General features: G+C 35.0%; 1 pseudogene; it reads right to left on the bottom strand.

Moving 5' to 3' along the window:
- Window positions 1–11,809: 11,809 nt before the first annotated feature.
- LOC110652904 (protein REDUCED CHLOROPLAST COVERAGE 3-like) lies at window positions 11,810–25,344 on the bottom strand (annotated as a pseudogene).
- Window positions 25,345–25,593: the final 249 nt, after the last annotated feature.

Here is a 25,593-nt window from a genome sequence, read left to right as displayed (position 1 = left end):
CTGAAATGTTGGAATCTAACTTAATAGAACCACCTCAAGGGTGGAATAATTAGAACCACCTCAAGGGTGGAATAATTAGCAATTAAATTGAAAGAGAATAAGCCCTCAAGAAGATTATTGCCAAGACTAATACATTTAAGGTTAGCTGGCCAAGATGAAGGAATATGGCCTGTTAATTGGTTTCCATAGACATCTAAGAATGTGAGAGATACCAAATTGTCAAGGCATTATGGAAGACTGCCCCTAAATTTGTTAAATATGAGATCTAACTCTTGAAGACTCTTCAAGCCACACAAACCTGTATAACAAAGAATAACATTATCATCTCCATTCTATGTAACAAAATCATTGCAATTGATAATAACAAAATTGGAATTTCGCTACTTACTTTGATTTGGTAAAGAGCCATTGAGTTTGTTGTTAGATAAAGATAATACTTTGAGAAAAGGTGGAGTCCACATATATTCAGGAATACATCCTGTTAATTCATTTTGCTCCAAATTCAAAATTGCTAAACTTTTAAAAGTTGAAAATTCCGTATAAAGAAAAGAAATAGATTTAGATAATCTTACAAATATAAGTGAGTTGAATTTTAGAATTTAAAAGCACCGACTAAATTATATTATTTCATCTCAATGCACAACAATAAAATTAATAATTATAAGTAAAATAATTTTTTTATTATTGACGGGATTAGTAAATAACTTTGTTATTTGCCAAAAGAAATTATATATATATATATATATATTGATTTTTTTTAAAGACCATTATAAATATTATAATATTCTGCCATTTGCGGTAGAGTTGTGAGATATTTGAGAAATATACTAAGATTAAAATTTGAGAGTCCTAAGTGATTATATCTTGTCTTTTTCATCATAGTGAAACTTTTCCTCTTGTCTTGCCCGTGAACATAGACCTTACGGTCGAACCACGTTAAATCATGTTTTATTCTTCTTCTTTTTTTCTATACTGTGTGATTATGCGATTTGTATACATGCCTTAAATTTGCATGCCTACTATAACAAAAAGAACTCACAATTTGGAAAGCTGGCCGATCCAAGGTGGAATTTTTCTAGATAACTTATTGTCGCTTAGATCCAGTGCCATTAAATTACGAATTTTAAAAAGCACATGGGGTATAGAACCACTTAAACTATTCTTTTCAAGAAACAAGAATCGCAAAGTTGAGGCGTTGAAGTAAGAAGGCATAGACCATATAACCTATTAAGTGAGAGTTTTAAACTTCAAGAATGCTCAAATTAACATAGCCGAATCGAAATTGCACTTAATACCTTATTATTGGATAAGTCCAAAACAGTTAGCAATGGACTGTTCAACTAGCCTACAACCATCCCACTGAAGTTGTTATTTTTCATTTTAAGACCCTCATCTCTCGTGTTCATATTCTTGGGAAAAATGTTCCCTAGAAAATTGGTGCTTGATAGAATTAATATATCTAAATCAGTACAATTCGCAAACAAACTTCTAGCAACTCTTATGAGAATTTATTATTGGACAAATCTAGAAAAGATAGTCCTCCTATCTCACCAATTGAAGAAGGAAGATTACCATCAAAAGTCAAAACTATTCCTTGACATTTTTATAAAGGCTATATTTGGAAGGATTGAACCGAATTCCTTAGGGACTAACCAATGATATTGTTTTTTTTTTTTAAGCAAAAGATTTTATTAGATAAAAAAGGATAGGAAAACCTTACTACAACACCAAGAACACTAAAATACCAAGACATTAGAAAAGGCCAATGTTGAGAACAGTAAATTTGGAGGAAAAATAATTTTTCTTCTTATTGTATAACCATAATTTTCCAAAATCGTTCAGAGTGAAAAAAGCGAATCCATATAGCCGACCAAAAATTTTTGGGATAAAGGCTTAGTTGAGATGAGTTGAGTATTGTATAACCATATACAAGGTTCCCTATTTATGTAGGGTGAGTTACAAACACAAAAGGAAACTAAATAAAGACCTAGCTAATTACAGGGATTCTAATTACATAAGTTTCCTATAACTACTGATACACCCAATAATTACAAGGATTCTATCACTCCCCCTTAAATTGGTCCATGGATATCACACATGCCCAACTTGCAAACTAAAGTGTGAAAAACTTTGCTACTGAGACCCTTGGTGAACACATCAGCTAGTTGCTCTTTTGAAGCTATATACTCAATAGTTAACGAGCCATCTACTACCTTGTCTTTTATGAAGTGTTGATCAATTTCTATGTGTTTGGTTCTATCATGCTGAACATGATTGTGGACAATATTAATAGCAGGCTTATTATCACAAAACAAGGATGAGCTATTTGTTTCTGACAACTTTAATTTTTTCATCAACTTCTGCAACCATAGTAGTTCACAAACTCCCTGTGCCATGGATCTATACTCAGCTTCTGCACTTGATCTAGCAGTCACACTCTATTTCTTGCTTCTCCAAGTAACAAGATTTCCTGCAACAAATGTACAATATCTCGAGGTTGACCTTCTGTCATCAAGAGAACCAGCCCAATCTGCATCTGTAAAAACTTCTATCTGTAAATGATCATGCTTAAAGAAAAGTAGACCTTTCCCACACGTAGACTTCAGATAGCTGATAATACGCAACACAGCCTCCCAATGAGATATCCGAGAATCGTGCATATACTGGCTTACTGCATAGGCTATATCTGACCTAGTATGTGAGAGATAAATTAACCTCTCAACCAACCTTTGATATCTCCCCATGTCAACTAACTCACCAACACCAGCTTGTAACTTATGGTTGGTTTCAATAGGAGTGTCTACGGGTTTACATCCTAACATGCCAATTTCTTTTAACAAATCCAGGATGTATTTTCTTTGGGAGATAAAAATCCCTTTATCAGATCTAGCAACTTCAATTCCAAGAAAATACCGCAGCTTTCCCAAATCCTTAATTTCAAACTCTTGGGCTAAGAGAGTTTTCAATCGAGCAATTTCCTCCCTATCATCTCCTGTCACAACTATATCATCCATATAGACAATAAGCAAAGTGTTCTTACCTCTAAAATGTCTTATGAATAAGGTATGATTAGCATTGCTTTGATGATAGCCAAAGGAAGTCAGTGCTTTACTGAATCTATCAAACCACGCCTTTGGTGACTGTTTCAAACCATACAAGGCTTTCTTCAACTTGCAAACCTTCCCTTTACTCTTAACATCATCAAAACCTGGAGAAATTTTCATATACACTTCTTTTTCCAGATCTCCATGTAAAAAGGCATTTTTGACATTAAACTGTTGAAGATCCCACTCAAGATTGGCTGCACGGGATAATAACACTCTGATGGTATTCATCTTTGCAACAGGTGCAAATGTCTCTTCATAATCAACTCCATAGGTCTAAGTATAGCCCTTTGCTACTAGTTTGGCCTTGTATCTTTCAATTGATCCATCTGCCTTGTGTTTTACTGTGAACACCTATTTACAACCCACTGGTTTCTTTTCTAATGAAGAGTCAACAAGATCCCATGTTCCATTTTTTACCAAAGCTTTCATCTCTTCAACCATAGCTGCCTTCCACTTTGGATCAAGGTATGCTTCCTTCCAATCCTGTGGTACAGATACAGAAGAAACAGACAATACAAAGGCTCTATAGGAGGGAAACAAAGAGTCATAGGACACAAATTTGGAAATGGGATATTTAGTACAAGATCTAACTCCTTTTCTGATAGCAATGGGAATTTCAAGATCATTAGTAGAAGAATTAGAGCCAGAGCCTGGATTATTAAGAATCAAAGGAAACTCACCTTCTTCTGAATGTTCAGGAATTGAATCTAGGACATCAAGTTGATCAACGGTATCATGCTCAACCCCTGTATCATCATCAACACTTATATCTACCTTGTTTCGTCAAGCATACCTTAGCAAATCCTCTCTATCCAATCTCCCTAAGGTTTTTGGTTTGGGTGGTTGGTATTGGTTAGGAACATCACTAATAAGTAAAGAAAAAGGTAGGGAAATATCAGAAGATACCTCTTCCTTCTTATGCTCCCCTTGAAGAGATGACTGTGTGGAAAAATAAGGTTCAGACTCCCTAAAAGTAACATCCATGCTTACAAAGTATTTTCTTGATGGTGGATGATAACACTTATATCCCTTTTTTGTTCTAAAATAACCAACAAACACACATCTAAGAGCTTTAGGATCTAATTTGCCCACATTATTCTTATGAACAAAACAAACACACCCAAAGATTTTTGGAGGAACAATATAGGTATTGGTACCCTGTAGAACCTCTAAAGGACTCTTAAAGTTTAATGTCTTCGGGGGCATTCTATTGATTAGATATGTTGCTGACAAGATAGCATCACCCCAATAAGGTTTAGGAACATTCATAGTGAACATAAGAGACCTAGCCACCTCAAGCAAATGTCTATTCTTTCTTTCAGACACCCCATTATGTTCACTGGTGTTAACACAATTAGTTTGATGCAATATACCAAAAGACTCCAGGTAGACACTAAAAGCACTATTAACATATTATGTCCCATTATCTGTTCTGAAAATTTTAACCTTTGCATCAAATTGGGTGCAAATCATTTTATGAAATTGTTGAAACAAGTAAACACCTCACTTTTTGCTTTCATCAAATATACCCAAGTTAATCTGGTGCAACAATCAATAAAGGAAACAAACCATCGACAACCAGATAAAGAAACAGTTTGGTAGGTCCCCACACATTAGAATGAATAGTCTCAAAAGGAACCAAGCTTTTATTATTAATTGAAGGATAAGAATGTCGTGTGTTTAGCAAGTTCACAAGCATCACAAACAAGTAATTCAGATTTGCACTTTTAAACAAAACAGGATATAACCATTCTAAAACTTGAAAAGAAGGATGTCCTAAACGTCTATGCCACTGAATAATCTCATTATTATTAGTCATAGTGTCCTAGCAAAGCTTAGTCTGGAAACCCACATTTGTCATCTAAAAAATATAGGCCATCTTGCATTCTACCATTGCCAATCGTCTGTCCTGTTTTCAGTTCCTGAAAAACACAGTGTGTAGAAAAAAAATTCAATTTTGCAATTAAGAGTTTGAGTAAGAGCACTAACAGACAACAAATTTATAGGAAAACTAGGAACATGAAGAACTGAAGTAAGGTTAAGTGTAGGAGTACAAGCAACAGAACCTATACCGGAAATAGTAGTTAAAGATCCATCCGCTATACGGACTTTTTCTTTTCCTGAGCATGGAAAGCAAGTCAAAATTTTGTTTGAAGAGCCTGTCATATGTTTTTTTGCTCCTGAATCTATGACCCAAAAGGATTTATCAAGATTGGCAAAAAGAGATACACCTAACTTGACAAAGTTAGAGGAAGCAGCAGTGGTTGATTTAGACTCCAGTTGTGACAATAAACGTTTCAGGGTCTAAATATCTGAACTTGAAAAACTCCTATTATCATAAACTTCTTCAAATGATTCCACTATCTCAAAAACATGTGCTTGAGGTTTGGAAGAACCCATCCTTTTTCCTCCATGCCCTTTAGTTGGACGACCATGTAATTTCAAGCAATGTTCCTTCATATGTCTCGACTTGCCACAATAATGACAGTGTAAATGATCCTTATCAGATGCTTGTGATTGTTATTTAAAGGAAGTAGCTATCAGTTCTGCTTTGTCAATTGGTAAAGAATAAACCATAGCATTTCTGTGACTTTCCTCTTGCTGTACATAGGAGTAAGTCTGCCTTAAGGAGGCATGGGCTCCTTACCAAGAACCTGAATTTGTATTTGATCGTACTCCATATTTAGTCCAGCAAGAAAATCATAGATCCTTTCTTTCTCAATCAATGTTTGAAATTTATCAGCATCTGCAGGACATGTAGCTTGAAAGTCCTGAATGTAATCTAGTTCCTGCCACAAACCAATCAATTTAGCATAATACTGAGCAATAGTCATCTCACCTTATTTCATACCATGAACCTTGTTTCTCAGCTCATAAACCTGTGCATCATTCCCAACTTGAGAATAGGTTTGGGAAACGGCATTCCAAACGGTAGCTGCACTGTTAAACAGTAGATACCCACAAGCTATATGTAGTTGCATAGAATTGATGAGCCATGACATGATAAGAGAATTTTTTGACTCCTACTGATTGCAAATAGAAGTCGAAGTATCTAGTTTTTTCTTATCTCCGGTAAGATACCCCTGTAGTCCTCTAGCCTAAATGAACAAAAGACAAGACCTTGACCAAGTAAGATTGTTGGTTCCATCAAGCTTCATAGGACTAATTTGCATAGAGGGATTGTCACTTACAAAATTGCCTTTCCATCAGCCATATTTAACAAAGAACAAGGGAAAATACACTTACAGTGAATAGTAGAATTCTCACAGAAATAGTACCAAATACAAGATTGACTCAATGATTAAACACAAACCAGCAAGGAGTGATGGGTTGAACAGAGTCGCAGTACAGGAGCGAGGTTGCCGAAAGGAGATTTGGTCGGAAAAGGTCACCAGAAAGGGCTCCATGCACCAGCACGTGTGGGAGAAGCCAGGGACAAACAAGGCGCGTGTATTCACGCACGTGGTCTGACGGCGGTGATTCCTTCGGGAAGGTGCCAATTGGCAAGTGGGCTGCCGTTTGGGTTGGGTGGTGATGTCCAACTCCCGTCGTAGGCGGCGCTCCAAGTACTAGCCTTTATAAAACCCTAGACCCGGTACTGTTCAGAGAAATTTATGCCAAAAAAATTGGCTCCGCTCTGATACCATGTTGAGAACAGTAAATTTGGAGGAAAAATAATTTTTCTTCTTATTGTATAACCATACACAAGGTTCCCTATTTATATAAGGTGAGTTACAAGCACAAAAAGGAAACTAAATAAAGACCTAGCCAGTTATAGGGATTCTAATTACATAAGTTTCCTGTAATTACTGATACACCCAATAATTACAAGGATTCTAACAGCCAGCAACTTCAACCCTATACACAATCGAACTTCTTGATACTTAAATAAAATAATTTGTGATGCAACTGCCAATTATAAAATGTCCTATCTCTGGATGAAAATTCAGGTAACAGTGCCATTGAACTCCAAAAAGAATGCTTTTAAGGTTGCACAAGTAGACTAGCAACTGCAGTAGCAGGTGCATGGAAAAGCATCCTCGAAAATCTAATGCCTCATGAGCCCTCTATGTTCATTGTTGTTCAAATCAAATAACCAATTGGACTGCAATTAAATGAAAGATTTCATTCACATAGCAAGACCTTGAACCACCAATCCAAACAATTCCAACAAAGCCTACAAGATATACATAAAGTAGAACCAATATGATAGCAAAAACCCAAAACTCCAAATAGAAACTAAATCTCTCCCTATCTCATATGCTTGTAAACTTGATAATTGCTAATAATGGTATTTCATAAAAGAGTTGTCAAAACAATTGTGTTTTCTCATGTATACAAAGATCCCACTTATATACAGTACACTGAATAGCTAAAATAAGAAAATCCTATACAAAGGAAGTAATCTAGGAAATTTACATAAATTAAGGATCACGATTATAGACAGAATATATGTTTTGACCTGCACCATAATTATAGGCTAAGATTGCATAATTATGATGAAGTCAAATTATATAGAAATTTAGGGTTGATATTCATTGCATCTTGTTAGCATTTAGTGTCTTTGATGCTTATTTTTAAGTGTTTTTAATAATATTTTAGAAAACATATTAATCCAACCCAATTCTTTGATTTTTATATTTTATCAGATTTTTTATATGATTATAGAGCCAAAGACGAGTTTGAAAAAGATCTGGATGTCAAAACGTGAAGAATACAGGGCCAGAAGCATTACACAGGCCGTGTAATCTACCCCGTTCAATCTTTTGGACAGAAGAAAACTCGGAAAACAAAGCAACAGAAAGTTACGCGGGGCGTGTAACACTACATGGCCCATGTAAAGTCCCCTAACAACAATTCTTACTCGACTTTTCTTCCTTTCAACTCGGCCTGGACGGACTTTTAAGGCTTTTAGGACTCTGAAATAAGGGTTTTTACAGCAGATATAAATATAATAAGTCAAGAATTAAGGGGGAGAAAAAATTTACATTCAAGAATGCACATTAACTTTAAGAGAGGTAAAGGAGAAATAAGATCTGCAAGATTGCTAGAAGAGATTTTCAACTGACGTTTCAAAAGTCCAAGGCTGCAATTCTCCATCTTGGTTCTTTCATTCTATTTTTTCTCCTGTCTTTTCTTTATTTTATAAACTTGATTGTAAAACTCACCATGTGTGAGTAGTTTCTTTGTTCTAGGGTTACGGATGTAGCACTCTCAATTTAATTATGGGTCTTGCTTGATTTTATTTAATATATTGGGTGTTGGTACCCACCTTAGTATTGATTCTAGATATTAATTGAAGGACTGAAAGGTGAAGATTAATATTGAAAATCAAGATTTTGAACTTAGGATTCTTGATTTAGAGATAAGTTGAAATTCTATGTAGATTTAACAATTAATCAAAGAACATAATGGGTTTTAATTAATTTAGTAGCCACGAAAGTAGGGTTTAAGTTAATTAAAATACACTTTGAGTTCCTTGAGAAAGGACGTAAGATAACTTTGGATTAATCTCCTTCAAAGTAATAATCTCCCATGTATTGAATGAATTAGATTGATTCTATAATTGATTGAAGTGTGAATCCCTAGCTTTAGAATATTTTTATTAATTAATATTCAAGTTTTGTTAATTGTTTTAGATTTTATTTCTTTTAATTTAGATTTAATTACTAGTTTTATACAATTTGATCGTCTAGATAATTAAAGTCACTATAACTTGGTACTCAATATGGTTCTCGCGGGAACGATATTTTACTCACTACTTTATTACTTGTTCGCGATCCGTGCACTTGCGGTGGTTGTAAATTAGCAAACAAATTATAGGCTAAATCACTTATTTACATCCCCCCTCAAATTGATGCACATTGTCAAATAGCAGCAATTTGCCAACTACGTAATCATGGAGGGCATGTATTGTAACACCCCTATTTGCATAGCCTAATATATTTCATTGTTCCGGTGACCGGTGTCGGTCCGAACAAATAAGAAAATTAGAACCACATCTAAGACACCTAGTTAAGCCCTGAACACAAATAATTAGTAATTACCAAATAGTTAAATATAAAGAAGAAAAACAAAATACAAAAAGTTAAATGAGCCGGGAGTCACAACGATGGGTGACCTTTTCGGGAATGACTGCGAGTTCAGTCTAAACTCAAATTTTGAATCGTAAAATGTGATGTTGCAGTCCTTAGGACTATTACGAACACAATGGAAAAGAGAAAATCACAGAAAAGAGTTATTAAGCAGGTTAAATAATTAGGTCAGAGATCCGAAAGAAATATTGAATTACTTGCAAATCGGATCGAATCGACGAGGGGCAATTTGGTCAATTCACCCCTAGAGCTGACACCTGACCTAACTATCCAATAAAATTAGAGAAAAGAAAATTTCGGGATCAAGAATTAAATTAAAGAACTAATGGAAAAATAAAAGAAAAGAAAAATAAGAAATAACATCATCAAAATGACATAAGTTATGACATCACAAATAAATTATATTTAATTAAAATTTGACTAAGTCAAATAAAAGGGATAAAACCAAAAATTGAAAAACAAAAATCACTATCTTCTTCCTAGACCAGCCGGCTACCTCACTCTCTCTCCCTCCTCCATTACAAAACCTCCATTAAAGCTTGGACAAAGCTTGATTTCACCCATCAAACCTTACCTTGCCCCAAAATTCTCCATTAGAACTTGTTAGACCAACTTGAGAAGGTGATTGAAGAAGAAAAGAAAAGAGGAAAAGGGAAGAAATTGAAAAGTTGAGATTCAAGTGGAGGTAAGTGATTGAATTTGAAAATCTTTGTTTATATGTTGTGTTTGTAGCTCAATTAAATTAGAAATCAACTTAAAATCAAACAAAAATAATTGTTGAGGGACCAAACATGAAATTTATCCAGCTAGAGTTAGAGTTTGAAATGAATTAGTTTGAAGTGTTTGAATGGTTATTTGAGGTGCATTAAGTGTAGAGATCATGAATGTGCACTTTGAATGCATTAAATTGAACTTTATGTGTAGTTAGGGTTTGAGCATTTTGAAGAAATTAGAGAAAAATTTGAGAATTGGCCAAAAGATGTAGTTAACCTTATTTGAGTTGAGTAATGGTCAATTGTGACCATTTGTGATGTGTATGAATTGTTGAAACCAAGTTCCAATTCGGATTGGTGCAGGTCAATCTGCAGGTGACTTGACCTAGGTCTTTTTTAGGGATCAAAACTGAAAATTTACCAACCTAATTGGTGTGAGGCCAATTGGAAATGAAACTAGACACAAAATGACACATTTTTCATTTAGGAATCATGCCTAGAAAGTGACCATAACTTAGTGAACTATTAGGACAAATCCGGAATTGGGCAAACTGACCTATACAAAAAGAACAAATGAACAGTAGTTACGTAAATGACCATAACTTGGTCTAGGAAGGTCCAAATGACCTGAATTTTATACCGAAAGAAAGCTGAGACATAGCCCTACAACTTTCATGAAAAAAACAAATCCAAATTTTGACCATAACCTATTTGAAAAACCACCTGTAGTCAACCCACAAAAACTGCCAATAACCAGGAATTTGCCCAGAATTCTGGGTAACACCAAATCCGGCCAGCCATGTTCAAATGGCCATAACTAGGGTTACACAACTCCAAATGGAGTGATTCAAAAAGGGAAATAAAGTTAAGACAATAAGGAACAACTTCTATAAAGAAAATTTAGACAAATTATTCACAGCAATATGACTAATGGAACAGTGCAAAACAGAGCACCAAATCTGAAATTTTGGAATTTCACATAAGAGACTTAAGATTTGAAGAAAACAACCAAAATCAACAAGTTATGTAACCAAAATGTGGTATGTGGATAAAATTAGAATTTCCATACCTATTAAGCATTAGAAAGTCAACAAATTAACTTGAATAATGTCATAACTAGATTTGAAATTATCTTTAGATTTTATAATAAATTATGATACTAAAACACTTTGAAATTATGTGTTTCAGTCGAAAAGAATACCGAGAAAGAACCCGAACCATCGAGTCAAGGCCAGGAGACGACTCGTATAAGGTTTGTGCACAACATAGAAATTTCAGTAAATTTTCTTCTGCAAATTGTTTTGAATGAATTGTGATACTAAATTGTAACTTAATTGTATTGAAATGTTTATTACGCTTTTGACTTAAATTGTTGAAAGTTTACTTGTATGTGTTTGAAATGGCAATAAATGTTTAGTAAATTGCTAAGACAGTTTTGAAACCACAGTGTCATGACCATATATTTGAATGCCTCACTAGCATGACTAGTGGGGAAAATTAGTTTTGAATTTTGATTCCTCCTCTGGCTGAAGTGTTGAGGTGTGTACCCGTAGAAGAAAAAATTTGAATGGGTACCCATATATTTTAGCTCGCTAGCCTTGTTATTACTCATAAGCCTCCAGCTATTGAGATGAATATTGTTTCGGATGGCATGATATAACTATGTGTTTTCATGAAATTCATTTTGAGACTTCCTAAATGAAAGTGTTTGGACTAAAAATTTATAAATCATGTTTTGTATCTATTTTTCATGTTCAGTTCAATATTTGAATAAATATGATTTGAATTATGCATAAATGTTATTTTAGTATGTTGTGCACCACTGAGTCATAGTACTCAGCAATGGCTGTTATTGCGGTCGCAGATATAGAGACTAGATAAGCAGCAGAGTGAGTTGCTGAAGATCTTGGAGCCACATCCTTGAAGTTTTGTCGAGTATATTTTATACCCTGATTGTAATATTTAGTTTGATGTACGTAAATGTATGTACATGTAATAACTAGTCATCAGCAGTTGTATAGAGTTTGTAATAATATTATTTTGGTTTTGCTAATAACTGGTCATTGCATTTTCCAATCTTTCATGGAACATGGCATCTTCAACCATTTCATTTTGAGGGCCTGAAGGGCTTTATCATTGATCTGCAATACCTGCCAAATTTTAATACAAGGAAAGATCAGTTGCTATTTTGTTCTCTTCAATTAGCAGAACTATTATATCAAAGTTAAGACTTTAGATAGCTCAGAAGATGCTAAATTAAGTAGACAACACTGAATTTGCTCAAATGACATTTTTGAGGAATTTAAGATGCTCAGCAAAAGCAACAATCCAAGATTTTAGGTTTTTAGGGAACTCCAATTTACAGAACTTCAATACAATGTCAGGTTCCCCCTTTTTTTCTTCCTCAATTATGGGCAAACCAAGGTCAACCTGATGTAACTCTTGCCGTTTATGAAACTGTATAAAAAGCTGATTGGACAGATGTCCTTGTGCCAATCTGAACTTAACAACTCCATTCTGATTATCTAATTATTTCATTAGATTGGTGGGATACAACAGTCTTCAAAAGAAAAATTGGCAACAGACCAATAGATTTTAACCTCAACTCAACTCAACTCAACTCAACTAAGCCTTTATCCCAAAAATTTGGGGTCGGCTATATGGATTCGCTTTTTCCACTCTGAACGATTTTGGGTTAAATCCTCAGAAATGTGTAATGCTTCTAAGTCATGTTGTATTACTCTCCTCCAAGTCAATTTAGGTCTACCCCTTTTTTTCTTTCTATCCTCTAACCTAATGTGCTCTACTTGTCTAACTAGAGCCTCCGTATGTCTACGCTTCACATGACCAAACCACCTCAATCTCCCTTCTCTCAACTTATCTTCAATTGGCACCACTCCTACCTTTTCTCTAATACTCTCATTACGGACTTTATCTAGTCTAGTATGGCCACTCATCCACCTTAACATTCTCATCTCTGCAACTCTTATCTTAGATGCATACGACTCTTTCAGTGCCCAACACTCACTACCATATAACATAGCCGGTCGTAAAATTTTCCTTTTAATTTATTGGGAATCTTACGATCACATAAAACTCCCGTGGCACATCTCCACTTCAACCATCCGGCTTTAATCCTATGACTAACATCCTCCTCACATCCCCCATCTACTTGAAGGTCGAGCCTAGATATTTAAAGTGATTACTTTGTCCACTCCATTCACACTAACTCCTTCCCTATCACCAGTTTGGCCTTCACTGAACTTGCAATGCATGTATTCTGTCTTCGTTCTACTTAACTTAAAACCCTTTGACTCTAGAGTACTTCTCCAAAGTTCTAGCTTTCTATTGACTCATTCTCGTGTCTCATCTATCAGAACAATATCATCCGTAAACATCATGCACCAAGGAATACTCTCTTGTATATGTTTCGTCAGTTCATCTAAAACTAATGTAAAAAGGTAAGGGCTTATGGCTGATCCTTGGTGTAATCCAATTGAGATCGGAAAATCTCGTGTCCCCTCCCACTATGCGCACAATAGTAGTTGCTCCTTCATACATATCTTTCAATACTTGTATGTACCTAATAGATACCCTCTTTTGTTCTAACACATTCCATAAGACCTCTCTTGGAACACTATCATAAGCCTTCTCCAAATCAATAAAAACCATGTATAGATCTTTCTTCACATCTCTATATTTCTCCATCAAGCTTCTAATGAGAAAGATCGCTTCCATAGTTGAACGACTGGGCATGAAACCAAATTGATCGAGAGAGATAGAAGTATCACGACGTAGTCGATGCTCCACAACTCTCTCCCACAACTTCATAGTATGGCTCATGAGTTTAATTCCCCTATAATTTGAGCAACTCTGTATGTCTCCCTTATTTTTAAAAATAGGTACTAAAATACTCTTCCTCCATTCATCAGGCATTTTCTTTGAGTTTAGGATCTTATTAAACAATTTAGTTAACCATGCCACTCCCATATCTCCCAAATACTTCCACACTTCAATTGGTATTTCATCGGGTCCACAGGCTTTACCCACTTTCATTCTCTTAAGTGCTTCCTTTACTTCTAAAGATCGAATCCTTCTAGTATAATTTACATTCTTTTCTATTGTTCTATAATCTATATTCACGCTATTACCATTTTGACTATTATTAAAGAGATCATTAAAATAATTTCTCCATCTTTCTTTAATGTCCTCATCTTTTACCAACATTTTTCCTTCTTTATCCTTAATGCACCTAACCTGATTGAGATCTTGACATTTTCTTTCTCTCCTTCTTGCTAATCTATAAAAATCTTTTTCTCCTTCTTTGGTTCCAAGTTTCTCATATAACTTTTCAAAGGCCTGTACTCTTGCTTGACTTACTGCCTTTTTTGCCTATTTCTTTACTATCTTGTACAGTTCATATGCCTCATTATTATCACATTTAGGTAATTTCTTATGACATTCTCTTTTTCTCTTCACTGCCTTTTGTACTTCCTCATTCCACCACCATCTCTCTTTTGAGAGTGGTCCATGTCCTTTACCCTCTCTAAATACTTTTCTAGCTACTTCTCTAATCTTTGATGCCATCTGTATCCACATATTATTGGCCTCCATATTTAGCTTTCATGCTTCGAACTCGAGAAGCTCATTTTTGAACTTCACTTGCTTTATTCCTTTCAACTCCCACCACTTTGTTCAAGCTACACTATTTCTTCTGACCTTACTTGAATTGTTCCTAAACTTGACATCCAAGACCACCAACCTATGTTGACTTGTTAAAGCCTCTCCTGGAATGACCTTGCAATCCTTGCATAGAGCTCTATTTGTCTTCCTGGTTAAGAGGAAGTCGATTTGGCTTCTATGTTGCCCACTTTTGAAAGTCACTAAATGTGACTCTCTTTTTATAAAGTAGGTATTTGCTAGTATTAGGTCGTATGCCATAGCAAAATCCAGGATACTTTTTCCCTCCTCATTTCGACTGCCAAAACCAAAACCTCCATGAACATTCTCATAACTTTGTCTATCACTTCCTACATGTCCATTCAAATCTCCACCAATGAAAACATTATCTTCATTCGGTATGCTTTGCATTAAATCATCCATATCTTCCCAAAACCTTTGTTTACTCTCACTGTCTAGTCCTATTTGTGGGGCATAAGCACTAACTATATTTATTATTTCTCCTTCTAGTACTAGCTTTACTAGCATAATTCTATCTCCTACTCTTTTCGTCTTTCAATGTTCTGTCTATGATTATACCCACTCCGTTCTTGTTTCTCTCCTTTCCGGTAAACCACAGTTTGTACCCTGAATTACCCACTTCCTTACTTTTCTCTCCTACCCATTTAGTCTCCTGAATGCAACCAATATTCACCCTTCTCCTTTCCAAGGTATCCACAAGCTCCATTAATTTTCCTGTAAGTGATCCAACATTCCAAGTACCAACCCTGATCCTGCTCCTATCCTGCTCCTTCCTAATTGGTCTTCTTCTATGATATCTTCTATTGTTTTCTATGTCTATCTTGTGTTCTGTTCCACTATTTGTTCTACTATCTGTCCTATGGACTAACTTCTTTACCCACACCCGTCCATGATGTGGGAACCCTTGCTCACTTAACACCATACCCGGGCGCTAGCATGGCGCGTCGCTTTCGGTGAACGCCCTACACCCTTGCATATTTATCACTACACCCGAGCTCCGATGTAGCGCGTCGTTAGTAGAGGACGCCCCAACGTTTATATCATTTGAATCCATATCATAGGGTGTGACGAAATTTTTACGCTGGTTGTCACCTACCGCAACCCTCCTCCTTTATCCGGGCTTGGGACCGGCTAAGCGCAAACTACTTAGGCGGAGTTAGATTTTAACCTCAAATTCAAGGAAAAAGATGACTTAACAAGAAACTGTCAGACCAAGTTGCGATTAGAAGTTCTAATAACAAGCTGTTGGAATATATGGCTTGTGGGAACAAGTCTCACATCAGCAGCATACAAGGAAATTAAAGGGCATATAAGTGTTGGCAAACCAAACCAACAAAAGCAATATATACTACCTTCACACGCCGCTGTTTCTCCTATGCATCACTTCCTCTAGAATCTTAATCGGGACTGAAGTAATCCAAGAGGTCTGATACACTGCAACAAAGGATCACAGATTTTGGTACCCCTAGCTATAGTTGCTGATCTAAAAACAAGTAATGTGGAGAATATCATATCAATACCTAAGGTGACCTTTGCTTGCAATAGATGCATCTGGCTTTGGAGTTCCATTTCGTGCTACTTCTTGCTGCTCTAGAGCCCTGGATTCAAAATATTCAAGCCACACAGCAGCATCCTGCATGAGAAAATGCAGCACCTCAAGCAGTATCAGATATCACTCTCCAACAGATTGATCCCGAGTAGCCAAGACTGCATGACATTAAAACAAAAAATGCTATTTACAACCACTATGTTACCCAGCCCTTTAGAGCTGGCCAAGGACAAGGTACAGGGGCTGGACAATCCACAGTGATAGTGAATCTCATGAACTCAGTTAGTCTAAACACTTGGAAACCAAAGCTGGACACTGATGGACAAGTCAACATAGATCATGACCATGCATTTTCAGGTTACCTGAGTACGAAGATCCTCTGGTCCAAGTTTTGCTTGAAGTATCTTTAGTGTAGTTTGCTCATGCTGAACACTGAGCGAATATGCTTCCTTCAATGACAGAACTATGGCTATCGCATGGTAGCTTGCAGTTGTCTGTCAGACAAAAAGCAAACAAGCAAATAAAAATTAGCCTTCATTCCTTCTTATAAAAAGTTTAGCTTAATAGAATATTATCATGCAGGAGTTTACTCACAGTTTTTGTAAGAGACACAGAGAGAGAGAGAGAGAGAGAGAGAGAGAGAGAGAGAGAGAGAGAGAGAGAGGGAGGGAGGGTAACCTGTATGTGATCCACGCCTAATAATCTCAGATTGCACTTTAGAGCTTCATGCAGAAATCTAAGAGCAACATGAACATTTCCCATGCCCTCTTCCATCATAGCCACGTTGATGTATGTTGCAGCAATATTAGGATGAGAGAGTCCACAGGTAAAATGAAGAAAGAACAAAGCACGGTTCACATACCTGTCAAAAAAATTAGGACCAATCAGGGGAGCCAATGAAGTACAAAAAACAAACAACAAAAATTTTACAGGAACTCAATTAAAAGAATAAACTAGAACCACATAGCTTATTCAATCTAAAAATTGCATTTAGCAGAAAAACAGTTCTCATTGAAATAATTTACAATATAAGGGTGAAGGGACAGATTCAACAATGAAGTTCATTTGAAGAACTTCTGTTTTTCTGGCATCATTAATTATAGTCTAGTTAATTCAGTAATTAAATGTGCAAAGATGATTAGCAAATAAAGAAAAAGGTAAATTACTAAAGACCTGGCTTAACATATGCCTTTGACCCTACTGATTGAAAATTAGTTAATTTAATCATTATACTACCATTAGTAAAAAAAATGCAAGATTTTGAGGAAGTAAAGTGTTTATAATGTAACAATTCAGGGACTTAAAGTTTGATCAAAGTTTAAAATTTCAAGGAATAAATTGTAGTAAGTGTAATTTCAAAAAAAAAAAATCATGTCTTATACATGAACGACTAAAGTGTAAAGTTGAGGAAAGAAAATGTATGTAGAACAAAACTCAGGGAATTTTTGTAGTTTACCCAAAGAAAAAAGTCCAGTGCATATTCAATTTTACTTACTTCAAAGCCAACTCAATATGTTGAAGACGATAATAAAACACAGAAAGATCTCCAAAGCTTTTCATTGTATCTGGATGGTCAAGCCCAAGTTCCCTCTCATTAATATCCAAAGCCTTTTGCTGATATATATTTGCCTAAAAAAGTAAAAGAAATAAAATAAAATAACTAGCAGTTATATCCTCAATTAATCCCTGGAGATGCCAAAAAGAAAATCAAAATGGTGGAAACCCACCTATAAACATAGTTAGAGCTCATGACAATTTCACATAACTAAAACATTTAATATTTTGAACTAAATTGCATCGATGCTCAAACATGCAAACACCTACCATATTGTTATAACAAGCATGTAAATCTAAGGCATACACACAAATCGCACAATCACACAGTATAGAAAAAAGAATAAGAATAACATAGAATTTAACGTGGTTCAATCACAAGGTCTACGTCCACAGGCAAGACAAAAGAAAAAAAGTTCCACTATGAAGAAAAAAATAAGATACAATCACTCAGGACTTTCAAAAAAAGTTTCACCATGATGAAAAAAGTTCCACTATCAGCCCATGCCCTCCGATACCACCACAGATCTCACTTCTTATCCCAATCGGGTCGCAGCACGAAAACTTTAGAGTTGAGTCATAATTCGAGTCCTTGAAAAATATATCCAAAATTCAAGCCACAAAAAATAACTCATATTAATAAGAAACTGACGCACTGCAGTAACTTCTAAGATCTACTCTGATTCTTGAATAGCCATTCTATAATTAGAGATATTAAGAACTTGGAATCTTTTTTACATCCAATCATATACCAATTAAACCATTTTATGCTTCACTTTAACAAATAATTCTAATGATTTAGACAAATGCCTTTGCTTGAAGGGAAATAAGAATGACCCAAATCAAATTCCTAAAACTAAAGCAGATACATGGCAGAGAAGTTTTAATACCTGATTAAGTCTCCAGTGTGGTAAAGAACTACAGCTAGAAGACTATAAGCACTTGCAGTAGTCCAATGATAGGAACCACATACAGCTATCATCTTTGCTAGTGCCTTCAATGTAAATAGACATATTATGAGAACAATGAGTGTCTAACTTAAACAAAGGGATTAATGTAGCATATATGTATCCATTGAATGAGTTAACACCTTTGTTCCATAATTAACAGCATCCTCCAGCTTTCCTTTATCAAGAGAAATCTTGGATGACTCCAATAAATTTCATCCGTCTGCTGAAGAGCATCCTACATGCTGTACAACATAGCATAAATACCTCATTCATATTGAATTTACTAATAGCTCACTAAGAATGAAATTTTCAGATTGACAGATGATGAACTCCAACCTTACACACAGGAACCATGCTGATGATGTCAAATTTCCTGAAAGGGTTTGGGCATTCCATATCATAATCTCTTGGAACTAACTCCAGCCCCACCTGGAAAAATAATTATTAGTGAGAACCACATTTCAAATATATTCAGCAGCCAAAAACAATTTTAAAAAGGGGTACCTTATGGCAAAGTCCTTGAAGAATTGATAACTTTCTCAAGTGGAGAAACTCATCTTTTAATGTCCAACCAAATCTTCTAGAAAGAAACTTTTGTAACCAATGCAATTTGAGATTATAATCATCCTTCATATTTTGGTCATTATCTTCCATATTACATGATTCAAAGAAGAAATTTAGGGAAGAAGCTACGGCTGCCGATAGGTCTGCTACATTCTCCACAGATGCAATAACTGCTTTCACTATGTGCTTGAAAGCTGTAGTAACCATCTCATGGATACAAAGTGATTGTAAATGAGGAAGCTTCTCTGCCAGTTCGAACTGATTACAACAAGATCAGAACCAATAAAATTAGAATATTTTACTTAAAACATATGCAAGTATGAAAATCTTCAATGAAATAACTCTTTTCCAAAATGATTTTACACTACATAAGGATATATTCAAAGGATTGCAACAGTTAAAGATACAAAAATATTTATCAGGCAGTATGCTTCCCAGAGAAATATTATGACTTGTATGATATGCTTTGATTTAGCTGGTTTGCACAAAATGAACTCACTAAATATAGCATACAGATATATAATATGAGAGTAAGACACATACTAACTCAACATGCCTACACAGAATACTTACCACCCGGCCCATAGATCATAAATCATACACAAAACCACATAAAAGTTATTGTCCTTGAGCAATTGACTGTATAAACAAAGTATTACCAGCTTTGGCAAAGCAATTTCATTATAATATCCATATGCCATTTGAATAAGCTCATCCACTGCTGTTGCAAGTCCAACAGATAAGCAGCAAATATTTGGTGCTGCAAGAACAACAGGAAGGGACAGAAACAAGCAGAAAATTTATAAGGAAAAAGAGACTTTCAAAAACCTTTAAATGAATGCCAGTTCCAGATTCTTTCAGACAGAAGAAGGCTTCTTCAGAAATCAATTCCTTCAATTCATTCTCACTGTTGGAGTCTCCATTGCTATGCCATCCTTCTTCAGTTCTCACATTTAGTCTGCAGAGGCCAGTTTTAGTTTCTTCCTTCTCAAGGGTGCCATTCATACTAGTTTTTTTATCCGTCTTCTTCAAGAACTTAAATTCTTTTCCAAGACCTTTTACAGCATGTTCGGTCTTGGTATCCTCCTCAGAGTGTTTAGAATCAGTACTGATGGAGTTTCCTGCTTTTGCAGATGTTGCATCCAACATGAACCCAGTTCCTGTCTAATGGACCTTTAAGAAGCAACAGGCATCTCCTCCAACTTGGTCAAACTCTCTTTAATTACTTGTCGAACAAGACACCTAGATGCTTCTGAATCATCAAAGGAGTGGTGAGGTGACTGACCTCCAGATGATTCCTTGACACAAGACTGGTAAAGCACAACCCTTAAGCTGAAAAACATTTATTACCCTATAAGTCACAGAGAATTGTTAAAGCACATGCATTCAAGAACAGTAAATTGCCTAGAAAGCATCTTACACTCCCAATAAAGCAGCAAAAAACTTTTACCACCTATCTTATTCTATTGGCTCCATAGAAACCTTAATTGCACATCTCTACTTAATGTTTCCTTTTTATGGCAACTTGTTATTTTACCTCCAAGTTTCATTGGCGCATTCCTCACATTAGAATTGAAAAATACTCTTGACAATGATCTTCTGCAATAAAATCCCCCTTATAGCTGATAAGTAATTAATCACATTCCATCACATTATGGTATAAAGGATCCAAAATAAAAGACAAACAAAATGTGCTTTCTTTTCATTAAGGATCACAAACACAAGCTTTTCATTAAGGATCACAAACACTTGAAAGTAGTCTCTGGTACTTCTCTTGAGAAGTTGTTATAAGACAAATCTAAATCTCTCAATTTACAGTCATCGCTAGCAGAAAAAAGAAAATAACCTTGAAAACAATTTCTGGCTAAATTAAGATATCCCATATTCAGAAGCATCTTTGCACCAATTTCTTCAAGCCACCCATTGAAAGAATTATTCATAAGATTTAGGATCTCAAATCCTCCATTGTTCTCAAGCAACCAATTAGGAAACCTTCCTTTGAGTTTGTTGTGAGACAAGTCGAGGACTTCCAATTTGAATTGGTGAAAGAGAAACTCAGGAATACTATCAAGACCACAACTTTGCATTATAAGAACTTTTATCTAAAATGTTGGAATCTAACTAGTTTCATCAAATGCAATGTTATGCCACTTAATAGAACCACCTCAAGGGTGGAATAATTAGCAATTAAATTGAAAGAGAATAGCCCTCGAGAAGATTATTGCTAACACTAATACATTTAAGGTTAGCTGGCCAAGATGAAGGAATATGGCCTGTTAATTGGTTTCCACACACATCTAAGAATATGAGAGATGTCAAATTGTCAAGGCATTGTGGAAGACTGCCCCTAAATTTGTTAAATCTGAGATCTAACTCTTGAAGCTCTGAGATCTAACTCTTGAAGACTCTTCAAGCCACACAAACCTATATAACAAAGAATAACAATCATCTCCATTCTATGTAACAAAATCATTACAATTGATAATAACAAAATTGGAATTTTGCTACTTACTTTGATTCGGTAAAGAGCCATTGAGTTTGTTGTTGGATAAAGATAATAATTTGAGAAAAGGTAGAGTCCACATATATTCAGGACTACATCCTGTTAATTCATTGTGCTCCAAATTCAAAATCTCTGAACTTTTAAAAGTTGAAAATTTTGTATAAAGAAAAGTAATATATTTAGATAATCTTACAAATATAAGTGAGTTGAATTTTAGAATTTAAAAGCACTGACTAAATTATATTTTTTCATCTCAATTCGCAACAATAAAATTAATAATTATAAATAAAATAATTTTTTATTATTGATGGGATTAGTAAATAACTTTGTTATTTGCCAAAAGAAATTATATTTGTTATTATATATATATATTGATTTTTTTTAAAGACCATTATAAATATTGTAATATTCTGCCCTTTGCGGTAGAGTTGTAAGATATTATTTGAGAAATACACTGGAGTTAAGATTTGAGAGTTCTGAGTGATTGTATCTTGTTTTTTTTATCATAGTGAAACTTTTTCTCTTGTCTTGCCCGTGGACATAGACCTTACGGTCGACTCACGTTAAATCATGTGTTATTCTTCTTATTTTTTCTATACTGTGCGATTGTGTGATTTGTATATGTCTTAGATTTGCATGCCGACTATAACAAAAAGAACTCACAATTTGGAAAGCTGGCCGATCCAAGGTGGAATTTTTCAAGATAACCTATTGTCGCTTAGATCCAGTGCCATTAAATTACGAATTTTAGAACGCACATGGGGTATAAAACCACTTAAACTATTCTTTTCAAGAAATAAGAATCGCAAAGTTGAAGCGTTGAAGTAAGAAGGCATAGACCATATAACCTATTAAGTGAGAATTTTAAAATTTCAAGAATGCTCAAATTAACATAGCTGAATCGAAATTGCACTTAATACCTTATTATTGGATAAGTCCAAAACAGTTAGCAATGGACTGTTCAACTAGTCTACAACCATCCCACTGAAGTTGTTATTATTCATTTTAAGACCCTCAAGTCTCTCATGTTCATATTCTTGGGAAAAATCTTCCCTTGAAAATTGGTGCTTGATAGAATTAATATATCTAAATTGGTACAATTCGCAAACTTCCTTCCAGCAACTCTTATGAGAATTTATTATTAGACAAATCCAGAAAAGATAGTCCTCCTATCTCACCAATTGAAGAAGGAAGATTACCATCAAAAGTCAAAACTATTCCTTGACATTTTTATAAAGGCTGTATTTGGAAGGATTGAACCAAATTCCTTAGGGACTAACCAGTGATAATGTTTTTTTTTTTTTAAGAAAAAGATTTTATTAGATAAAAAAAGGATAGGAAAACCTTACTAAAACACCAAGAACACTAAAATACCAAGACATTAGAAAAGGCCAGCAACTTCAACACTATACACAATCTAACTTCTTGATACTTTAATAAAATAATTTGTGATGCAACTGTCAATTATAAAATGTCCTATCTCTGCATGAAAATTCAGGTAACAGTGCCACTGAGCTCCAAAAAAAATGCTTTTAAGGTTGCACAAGTAGACTAGCAACTTTACATTTCTCCACAAAATCTGCATTGAACTGTTCCATTTTCCCCAATCATTTTCTTCATTGGTGGTCTACTACAAGAAGCAAAAAAGATCGTATCAACATTATTAGTTTTTGGATCCAAATTAGCTTGAGTTTGTAGCTGAGTTTCCTCTCGAAGTAACTCTACCAAAACTGAATCAAAATCTGTGATCCCATGATTGAATATAGTGACCCTTATATTCTCAAATTCTGGCCTAAGCTTCATAAGAAATTGCAGCACCCTATTTCTGTCCCTTTCTTTTTTAAAATCTGCATAGGCTGATTTGTCAACAAGACTCATAGAAACCATATCAAGTTCAGTCCATAATCATATGAGTTCAGACTCTTCAGAGTAAAATGTCCATACATCCTTATCATCTTGATTGATTCTAGCAATTTCATATTCTATTTCAAACAATCTAGCATGATTTGGTTGAGAATATAACTTCTGTAAGTGGACCCAATTTTCATTAGCAGTACTAAAAGGTCTCAAGCTTAAAGCTATGTCTTTCTCAACTGAATTTAAAATCCAAGTAATAACTCTAGCATTATTGACTCTCATTTTTGCTTTTTCTTTATCATCTGTAGGCTCTTTTAATGAACCATCCAAAACATTCAAAAGTCCCTTACCTTCAATAAAAATACGAAAATGAAATTCCCATAGGGAATAGTTCCTCCCATTAAACTTAACAGATATTGTATCAGATTTATCACAATCCATAGAATTAAAGGAAGCAAGGTACAGATCACACCTGGAGTGGAGAAACCAAAGGAAGCAGATTCAGCAATTCTTGCACGTGAAGCAAGCAATCACCAGTGGTGCTATTGATGCTGAAACTAAGACAATCAGAATTGTCTTAAAATGACTCTTCAAGGATCAAAGCAAAACCACACTCTAATACCATGTAAACTTGATAATTGCTAATATTGGTATTTCATAAAAGAGTTGTCAAAACAACTGTGTCCTCATGTATACAAAGATCCTATTTATATACAGTGTACCGAATAACTAAAATAAGAAAATCCTATATAAAGGAACTAATCTAGGAAGTTTACATAAATTAAGGATCATGATTCTCGGCAGAATATATATTTTGACCTGCACCATAATTATAGGCTAAGATTGCATAATTATAGGCTAAATCACTTATTTACAATGCCTTGCCAAAGCAAAGCATATTGCCACAATCCCATAGAACCAACAGTGAAACTCGTTAGCACTGTGAAAAAGGCAAAAGAAACAAACACTGAACTGAAAAGTTAGAATAGCAAAAGGAGGCACATAACCAAACATTAGAACTCGACAATTTGAGACCCAACTAAAGATATGAAAAAAAGGTGCCCTTGAACACAGAGAGGGGAGGAACCAAAACAAACTACAAAGGGGAACCAAACCAAACTACAAAGGGGAACCAAACCAAACTACAAAGGGGAACCAATAGCACCAATCCTTGGAACAAGAGCATCAAAAGCAAGCACCATGAAGAAAACTAATAACAAACGGAACTAACAATGAACAGAATTCGACCCAACTACTTCACAGGAAATCAATGCAAAATCACAAGGCACAGGACAAAATAGCCAAAATAAAAGGAGAATCAAGAAAACCAAAAACTCTAGATCCCAATACAGAGATAATTAAATAGCGTCCCTCCACAATTCGATGTCAGCATTAATCTGTTTAATCAAGAACCCCAACATTAAGTCTTTACCAAGCTTTAACATTTAATGAGCTTCCTCACTAACATTGAAAGGAACATCTCCATAACTCCTTTTAGGATTGGAGCTCCGAATGCGAGAATTGACATGATTTATATCACTATTTGAAGGAGAGCAAGGGGAAACCTGGTTTGAGCTCTTTGAGCGATCTGGAGATGTTCGATCCTTCAATTGCTTTTTGTGAATAGTCTTCCTCTCCGTTCTTCTTTTACCCCCTTTGTAATCCAAGTCATCGAAACTAAAAAATCCAAGTGTACCCAGCCAAGGAAAACACAGGCTAAATGGATCTCTGGAGGGAACAAAATTACAAGCCTAGAACCAAAGGGTAATAAAAGACGCTCAGTCTCAAGGAAGCATGCTGAAAACACACGCATCCAACCATTTCAAGCATTTCATTTACTTACATCTAGGTTTAAAAGTTTCTTTTAAAAAAAATATTTGTGATTTATAAAGAATATTAAAAAAATAAATAAGATTTAAACTACAGTAGTTTAATAATAATAATAATAATAATACGTTATAATTTTAGAATGTGGCCAATTTTTTACAATTTGGATTTAG

Source organism: Hevea brasiliensis, unplaced genomic scaffold (assembly GCF_030052815.1).
Source record: "Hevea brasiliensis isolate MT/VB/25A 57/8 unplaced genomic scaffold, ASM3005281v1 Scaf361, whole genome shotgun sequence".
In the NCBI taxonomy this organism is placed as follows: Eukaryota; Viridiplantae; Streptophyta; class Magnoliopsida; order Malpighiales; family Euphorbiaceae; genus Hevea; species Hevea brasiliensis.
Note: the sequence above shows the minus strand (reverse complement) of the source record. Positions and strands in the feature narration are given on the sequence as shown.